Here is an 8974-nt window from a genome sequence, read left to right as displayed (position 1 = left end):
AAGGGACTCTCAAGAGTCTTCTCCAACACCACAGTTCAAAAGCATCAATTCTTCAGCGCTCAGCCTTCTTCACAGTCCAACTCTCACATCCATACATGACCACTGGTTAAACAATGGAATATTACTCAGCCATAAAAAGGAACAAATTTGAGTCAGTTCTAATGAGGTGGATGAGCCTAGATCCTGTTACACAGAGTGAAAGAAGTCAGAAAGAGAAAAACAAATATATTAACGTATATATATGGAATCTAGAAAAATGTTACTGATGAACTTATTTGCAAGACAGGAATAGATACACAAACAGAGAGAGCAGACGTGTGGACACAGTGGGAAAGAAAAGGGTGGAACAAATGCACAGAGTAGCATTAGAACATATGTATTGCTGCTGCTAAGTCGCTTCAGTCGTGTCCGACTCTGTGCGACCCCATAGACGGCAGCCCACCAGGCTCCCCCGTCCCTGGGATTCTCCAGGCAAGAACACTGGAGTGGGGTGCCATTTCCTTCTCCAATGCATGAAAGTGAAAAGTGAAAGTCACATGCAAAATAGATAGCCCATGGGAAATCGCTGTCTAACAGAGGGGCTCACCCTGGTGCTCTGTGACAGCCCAGAGGGGTGGGATGGGGTAAGGGGTGGAAAGGAGGTTCAGAGAGAGGGGATATATGTATGTGTATGACTGATTCATGTTGTATGCTGGAAACTAAGACAACATTCTAAAGCAAATATCCTCCAGTGAAAAAAAGAACCACCAAAAGTGCTAGCAAAGATTCCTGAGTAAGACATTGTTTAAAAGTGTGTAACTACAGCATTCTATATCATTAAAATATTAATACCATGTATTCAGTTTGATAGCTTTTCTACATAGATTATTTTTAAAATAATATAGATTAGTAAATTTGACAGGCTTGTCCACGTCTTCAGTTCAGTTCAGTCCCATCCAACTCTTTGCAACCCCATGGCCTGCAGCACTAGGCTTCCCTGTCTTTCACTATCTCTGGTGTTTGCTCAAACTCATGTCCATCGAGTCGGTGATGCCATCCAACCATCTCATCCTCTGTCATCCCTTTCTCTTCCTGCCTTCAATCTTTCCCAGCATCAGGGTCTTTTCCAATGACTCAGTTCTTTGCATCAGGTGGCCAAAGTATTGGAACTTCAGCTTCAGCATTAGTCCTTCCAATGAATATTCAGGGTTGATTTCCTTTAGGATTGACTGGTTTGATCTCCTTGCACTCCAAGGGACTCTCAAGGGTTTTATCCAACACCACAGTTCAAAAGCATCAATTCTTCAGCTCTCAACTTTCTTTATGGTCCAACTCTCACACCCATACATGATTACTGGAAAACCATAGCTTTGACTAGACGGACCTTTGTTGGTAAAGTAATGTCTCTGCTTTTTAATATGCTGTCTAGGTTGGTCATAACATTTCTTCCAAGGAGTAAGTGTCTTTTAATTTCATGGCTGCAGTCACCATCTGCAGTGATTTTGGAGCCCCCCAAAATAAAGTCTCTCACTGTTTCCATTGTTTCCCCATCTATTTGCCATGAAGTGATGGGACCAGATGCCATGATCTTAGTTTTCTGAATGTTGAGTTTTAAGCCAGCTATTTCACTCTCCTCTTTCACTTTCATCAAGAGGCTCTTTAGTTCTTCTTCATTTTCTGCCATAAAGGTGGTGTCATCTGCATATCTGAGGTTATTGATATTTTTTCCATCAATCCCAGCTTGCGCTTCATCCAGCCCAGCATTTCTCATGACGTACTCTGCATATAAATTAAATAAGCAAGATGACAGTATACAGCCTTGACGTACTCCTTTCCCAATTTTGAACCAGTCCGTTGTTCCATGTCTGGTTCTAACTGTTGTTTCTTGACCTGCATACAGATTTCTCAGGAGGCAGGTAAGGTGGTCTGGTATTCCCATCCCTAAAAGAATTTTCCACAGTTTGTTGTGATCCACACAGTCAAAGGCTTTGGCATAGTCAATAAAGCAGAAGTAGATGTTTTTCTGGAACTCTCTTGCTTTTTTGATGATCCAACAGATGTTGAAAATTTGATCTCTGGTTCCTCTGCCTTTTCTAAATCCAGCTTGAACATCTGGAAGTTTTTGGTTCTCTTATTGTTGAAGCCTTGCTCGGAGAATTTTGAGCATTACTTTGCTAGCATGTGCTGCTGCTGCTGCTAAGTCACTTCAGTCGTGTCCAACTCTGTGTGACCCCATAGACGGCAGCCCACCAGGCTCCCCCGTCCCTGGGATTCTCCAGGCAAGAACACCGGAGTGGGTTGCCATTTCCTTCTCCGATGCATGAAAAGTGAAAAGTGAAATGTGAAAGTGAAGTCACTCAGTCGTGTCCGACTCTTAGTGAGCAATTGTGCGGTAGTTTGAACATTTTTTGGGAATTGTCTTTCTTTGGGACTGGAATGAAAGCTGACCTTTTTCAGTCCTGTGGCCAGTGCTGAATTTTCCAAATATGCTGGCATATTGAGTGCAACACTTTCACAGCATCATCTTTTAGGATTTGAAATAACTCAACTGGAATTCCATCCCCTCCACTAGCTTTATTCATAGTGATGCTTCACAAGGCCCGCTTGGCTATGCACTCCAGGATGTCTGGCTCTAGGTGAGTGATCACACCATCGTGGTTATCTGGGTCATGAAGATCTTTTTTGTTTAGTTGTTCTGTCTATTTTTTCCACTTCTTAGATAATATTAAAAACCCAATATCGTTTAATCAATTTCGACAAGTTTGCCCATTTATTCCATCACTGATTTTTCAAAATTTAAAAAAGTTGTAGAAACATTCGTTTTTCACAGATGAATTTAATGTATAGGCTAATAGATTTGATTTTTTAAGTAAATAACATCAGTTATATTAGAATATGGACTTTCCCAGTCGCAAAGAGCTGGACACAGCTGAGGGACTAAGCGCAGCGCAGCACCGTGGCTCAGAGGGAAAGAATCGGCCTGGAACGCCGAAGTCTCGGGAGATGCGGGTTCAACCCCTGGACTGGGATCCTCCCTGGAGGAGAAAGTGCCAATCTGCTCCAGTGTTCTTGCTGGGAAAATCCCATGGACAGAGGAGCCTGGCATAGCCTTTGAAGTCCATGAGGTTGCAAACAGTTGGACACGATTAAGCCCCTGAATACACACACACACATATTAGAATATATGCTTTCTTTTCAGGATTTGAAGGACGAGTTTTGTCTAAAACAACTGTTGAGTGGATAAAATAAGGATGACTTTAGTTTGCCTTTAAACTCTTCCTGATTCAGATTGGAATAAAGTGAAATCTGTAGGTCAAAAAAAAAAAAAAAAAGGTTGAGCCTGCTCCTAAAGTTTCATAGTTTTTAAGGATTCTTGTGGCTACTCTCTTACCATATCTTTCTGTCTAGCTTTCAGAGTTGGTTTCTTGATACCTGGTTTCCCTGCTGGCTCAGCAGTACAGAATCCACCTCCCAATGCAAGAGACGTGGATTCCATCCCTGGGTCGGGAAGATCCCTGGAGAAAGAAATGGCAACGCACTCCGGTGCTCTTGCCTGGGAAATCCCAAGGACAGAGGAGCCGGGCAGGCTACAGTCCAAGGGGTCACAAAGAGTCAGACACAGCTGAGCTCACAGGCGTGCATGCTCACATGTTGAATCTACAGATCAAACTAAGAGGAACTGACATCTTGACAATATTGGGTCTTCCAATCCATAAACATGGAATGCTTCCTCCGTCAACCATGCAGCCTGAGTTTCTCATTCAGCAGTCTGGGGACCTGAGGCTTTGTATATTTCTGCCTCATGCCCAGGGGACCCCCACGTTGAGAACTGCTCTCCTAGACCCCTGCCTGGCTTGGGAGTCGGAGCCATTCTAAAGACTGGGAACCTTCTGGGCTGGGCCCCGGGGTCGCAGAGGGAACTTTGATTCCCATGCAAATCATAGCAGGCTGGTTCTGCCGGAATTTGCATGCTAACAGCTGACTCTTTCAGATTTTAAACCTCCATCAGATAAACAGTGGGTGCCAGGAATTCACAGGTGTGGAGGTTCAAGGAGACACTGCCACTTGGGGGAAATGGCTTTTTCTCTAAGTATCCAGTTCCTCAATTTCCTGGGTGAATTTCTTGCCTCGTGGGACTCTCCCCTCCCCCAGTAAATACCTCTCAGGAAATCTCAGAAAATCAACTCCAGGTCTAAAACTAGCAGGGCGTGGAGGTGGCCTCTGGCTGACCCCAAGGTGAGTCCAGCTGGGTGGGACTGAGCAGTCGCAGGATCCCTGGAGGACAGAAGGTGACCCTGTGAGCAGAGGCGGGCACACAGGACACCCCAGTTCCCTTCCTAGAGGAGATGAAAGCCAGCCTGGGGAAGGGCCCGGCCTCCCGCGAGGAAGGTACAGCCTGGGTGGGGCGCAGAGGCTGACACGAGGCCTTCACTGGATCAGGCAAGTGACTCTCGGTGGCCGCCCTCCTGCCTGTGACTCCAACTCCTGGTGCTCACTCAGCCCTGCCCCTTCCCCTCCTCCTGGGCCGACCCTCCCAGGTGCCCCCTCGCTGGTGCCAGCCACGCAGAACCCCCGCCAGGAATGCTCAGCAACGTGAGTGGGAGCCCCACAGAGTGCTAGCTTTGGCCCATCTCCCTGGCTGGGAGGATGAGAAGGCGTGGAAAGTTGGCTTCAGGCTCCGTGGGCATTCTGACAGTTCTCTCTGCTTCCCAGAGTCTGCAGAGGCTGAGTCCTCACGGGGCCAGCCAAGAGTCTGCTCTGGAGGAACAGGGGCCCCCAAGAGGGAGGGGTGGGTGGCCGTGGCTTCGGAATGCAGGAACACAGCCACTGGGATTGTTGTTGGGATTGGGGTGTCTGATCAGGGCACACCGAGGGCCAGAGCTGTTTCCATGGACCCTAGACCCAGCCCTGTGGGCCCCCAGAGACCACAGGCTAGCCCTTGCAGCCAGCAGATGGGCCATCCTGGAGACCCTAGGCCCCTAACCCCACGCCTTCTCCCAGCATCGGGGCTCCGGCGCCCCCAAAGTCCAGCAGCACCTCTGAGCCCAGATCCCGATGCTGGGAGTAGGGAGGACTGGGGAGAGGCACGTGGCCCAGTCTGGGGCTGCCGAGGGCCCCCTGTCAGAACCCCATGGAGTCTGTAAACGGGCAAGAATCGCTCTTTGCTAAACGTCCACCCGCAGCCAGGAATCGAGAGGCCGGGGGCCTGGGCTTCAAGTGCACACGGGTTCAAATGCTAGCCATGCCGCCCAACAGCCGTGTGGCCCTGGGCTTCCCGGGCCTTTCCATTTTCTGGAAATCGGAATGAGGACCTGTGCCCCGAGCTGCAGGCAAGGTCACAGGGCTTGCAGAACCACACGCCTGCGTCAGGGCAAGGCCTGGAGCGAGTGAGCCAGGGATCCTGTCACTGCCAGTTCCGTTCGGGAACCATGGGCACCCAGCTGGGGAGCATCACAGAGCGGGTGCTCGGGAAGTTCAAGAGGCCTGGCTCAGCTTTTCCAAAGCCGCACAAGCCCGCAGCCACCGCTGGCCCTCGAAGTGGGGACCTCAGTGTGGCTTTGGCCTCTCTGTGATCTGGCCTGAGAACAGGCAGGTCCGCCACAGGCCCCAGCACACAGGCTGCTCACCAGCGTGAGCGGGGATGGACGCTGGTGGCCGAGTGTCCTGCCTGCTTTGTCCCTGTGTCCACAGCACCCGCGTCCCCCCGCCTGGGCCTGGAGTCCTCTCCGTAGACCCGCTACTCTGCAAACAGGCATCTGGGTGGTCCGCTCGGGCTGCCTTTCAAAAGGTCCCATGGACCAGGCAGCTTGAATGACAGAAACTTACTCTCTCCAGGCCTGGAGGCTGGACTCCCAGGCCCAGGTGCGGGCGGGGCTGGTCCTCCTGAGGCCTCCCTCCTGGGCGTGCAGATGGCCGTCTCCTCCCCGCGTCCTCACAGGCTCATCCCTCCGTGTGTCTGTCCTGACCTCCTTTTCTATAAGGACACTAGTCCTGTGGGATTCAGACCACACTAGTGACCTCATTTTACCTTAATTACACCTTTAAAGGCCTGTTCTCCAAATACGGTCACATACTGACCTGTTGGGAGTCAGGACCTCAATATAGGGTTTGGGAGGCTACAACAGCCCACAGCAGCATCTGTCTTCAGGAGCCTGTAAATGGCACGTGTGTAATGGGAGAGGAGGCCCAGTGCCCGCTTGCCCCTACTCACTGTAGCTGGACCAGTGGGCTTTGCTCCTTCCCTTCCTCTTTTCTCAAGAAAGCAAAGTCTGGTGTTCCTAGGAAGCCTTGGGGTTGGATGCCCAGTGTTTCTGGTTGTATAACATCCCCTATAGGGGCTGGAGGCCTGCCCAGCCGGGTTTGCAGCCAGTGAGGCCAGGATCCCAGCCAAGGTGCACCCATGGGTGATGCTACCCATGCTTTCTGGGTGGGACCCCCTGCATCCATCCCACGGAGTCTATGAATTCCTCTGGGCAGCCCGACATCCAGCTGGCAAGGTCTGGCATCCATGGGCAGAGGGGAGCTGTGTGATGGTGCAGCTCTCAGGAATGAGGCGGGTTAGAGGAGACCCAGACAGAGAGCCAGCTGTGTCTCCACCACCATTCATCGTCTTGCCCTCAAGTGGCCAAAGGCAGCAACTGCCAACACCTAGCAATGACCACTTCCCATCCTCGAATGGTATGTGCTTCTCAGTGTTCATTGATTTATGTAAAACTATTTGCCTGTGCACCATGTGGACCCAATTTGTGCTCACAGGGTTTCTTTATCTCCATTTTCACTGCTTTGTTGTGTTCTTGTTCAGCCATTAAGTCGTATCTGACACTTTGTGACCTCATGGACTGCAGCAGGCCAGGATACTCTGTCCTCCACTATCTCCCAGAGTTTGCCCAAATTCATGTCCATTGAGTTGGTGATGCCATCCAACCATCTCATCCTCTGTCGTCCTCTTCTCCTCCTGCCCTCAACCTTTCCCAGCATCAGATTCCTTTCCAATGAGTCAGCTCTTTGCATCAAGTGGTCAAAGTAGTGGGGCTTCAGTATCAGTCCTTCTAATGAATATTCTGAGTTGATTTCCTTTAGGATTGACTGGTTTGATCTCCTTGCAGTCCAAAGGACTCTCAAGAGTCTTCTCCAGCACCACAATTCAAAAGTATCAGTTCTTTACACTCAGCCTTCTTGATGGTCCAACGATCACATCCGTATATGACTACTGGAAAAACTATAGCTTTACTATCTATCGCTTTTTATGGACCTTTGCTGGCAAAGTGATGTCTCTGCTTTTTAACATACTATCTAGATTTGCCATAGTTTTCCTTCCAAGGGACAAGTGTCTTATAATTTCATGGTTGCAGTCACCATCTTAGGTTATTTTGGAGCCCAAGAAATAAAATCTTTCACTGCTTCCTTTTTCCCCTTCTGTTCCACTGCTACCCTCCCACTAAATCTCACTCTCCATGTCTTTCTCTCAATTTCTCTCTCTCTCTCTCTCTCCTTCACGCAGACTCACACACATCCAATTTATGAATCCCTGGTTTCCTATTGAGTAGAAACAGAAGTCTGAAAATCCGTTATTACTGTTTGTAAAGTAAGAGTCACCAGGCTATGACTGAGGGCCTACCAAGAGTGGGCGTATCAACATTGAGCCTTTTGGGAAGACCTCATGCTCCGTCTGCTTCCTTCTTGTCTGAAAAGCTGTCGTTCTCAGAGCTAGGGCTTCGTGATTCTCCTAACTGCTCTGTCTCCCTTTTTCTCCCATTTGGCCCAGCTCCTAGCTAAGCTAACCTTCACTCCAAATTCTGAGCTTAATGAGGACTTGATCGGCTGCAATTCAGCTATTACAACAATCTCCTTACCTCTTGTCCAGCCCACACTACACACCAGAGCAGCCACTGTATTCTGTCCACAGCATGAGTGAGTGAGTGAAAATCGCTCAGTCATGTCTGACTCTTTGTGACCCCATGGACCATACAGTCTATGGAATTCTCCAGGCCAGAATACTGGAGTGGGTAGCCTTTCCCTTCTCCAGGGGATCTTCCCAACCTAGGGACCGAACCCAAGTTTCCCACATTGCAGGCAGATCCTTTACCAGCTGAGCCACAAGGGAAGTCCACAGCATAAATCAGATCAAACCCATGTGCTTGAGACCCTTCAGCAGTTCCTGCTGCTTGGTGGATACACTTTAACTCCTTAGGCTAACTCTGCAAGGTTTTTCATTGTTTGACTCTGGTTCCAACTAAGATACTGACAGCAGTTCCAGTTTGTGGGTTGTTTCCCACAGCAAACAATTCTTGGACATGAGCTGAGAATCCTACAATTCCACTCAATTCTGACACTACCAGCCTGGAGATGGTACAGACTGTACAATCACAGCCACACCCACAAGAGTCCCCAATCCCACTTGGATGCCAGTATCAAATCCAGGTCACCATCTGTGCTTCTGACCCACTAGCTACAGTTTAGGGATTCCAGCGACTCTCTCCTTGGGTTCAATTATTTTGTATAGCAGTTCACAGGACTCAGAGAAACATTTTGCCTACTAGTTCACACACACACACACACACACACACACACACACACACTCAGAGTCACTCAGTCGTGTCCGACTCTTTTTGAGCTCATGAACTGTAGCCCACCAGGCTCCTCTGTCCATGGGATTCTCCAGGCAAGAATATTGAAGTGGGTTGCCATTCCATTCTCCAAGGGATCTTCTTGACCCAAGGATCAAACCCAGGTCTCTCGCATCGCCTGAGCCCCCAGGTTTATTACAAAAGGACATAACTCAAGAACACACAGATGGAGGAGGCACACAGGGCAAGGTGAGGGGGAGGTTCAGAGCTCCCATGGTCTCTGGGCACTGCTCTCCTCAAATCTGCGCATGCTCACCGACCTGGAAGCTCCCAGAACCCTGTCCTTTTGGGGGTTTTGGAGAATTACACGGGCACGATTGGTCAAATCATTGGTGATTTGTGATGGGTTCACCCTCCCTGTGGTAGGG

The sequence above is a fragment of the Ovis aries genome, chromosome 21, assembly GCF_016772045.2.
Source record: "Ovis aries strain OAR_USU_Benz2616 breed Rambouillet chromosome 21, ARS-UI_Ramb_v3.0, whole genome shotgun sequence".
In the NCBI taxonomy this organism is placed as follows: domain Eukaryota; kingdom Metazoa; phylum Chordata; class Mammalia; order Artiodactyla; family Bovidae; genus Ovis; species Ovis aries.
This window is presented reverse-complemented; position numbering follows the sequence as displayed.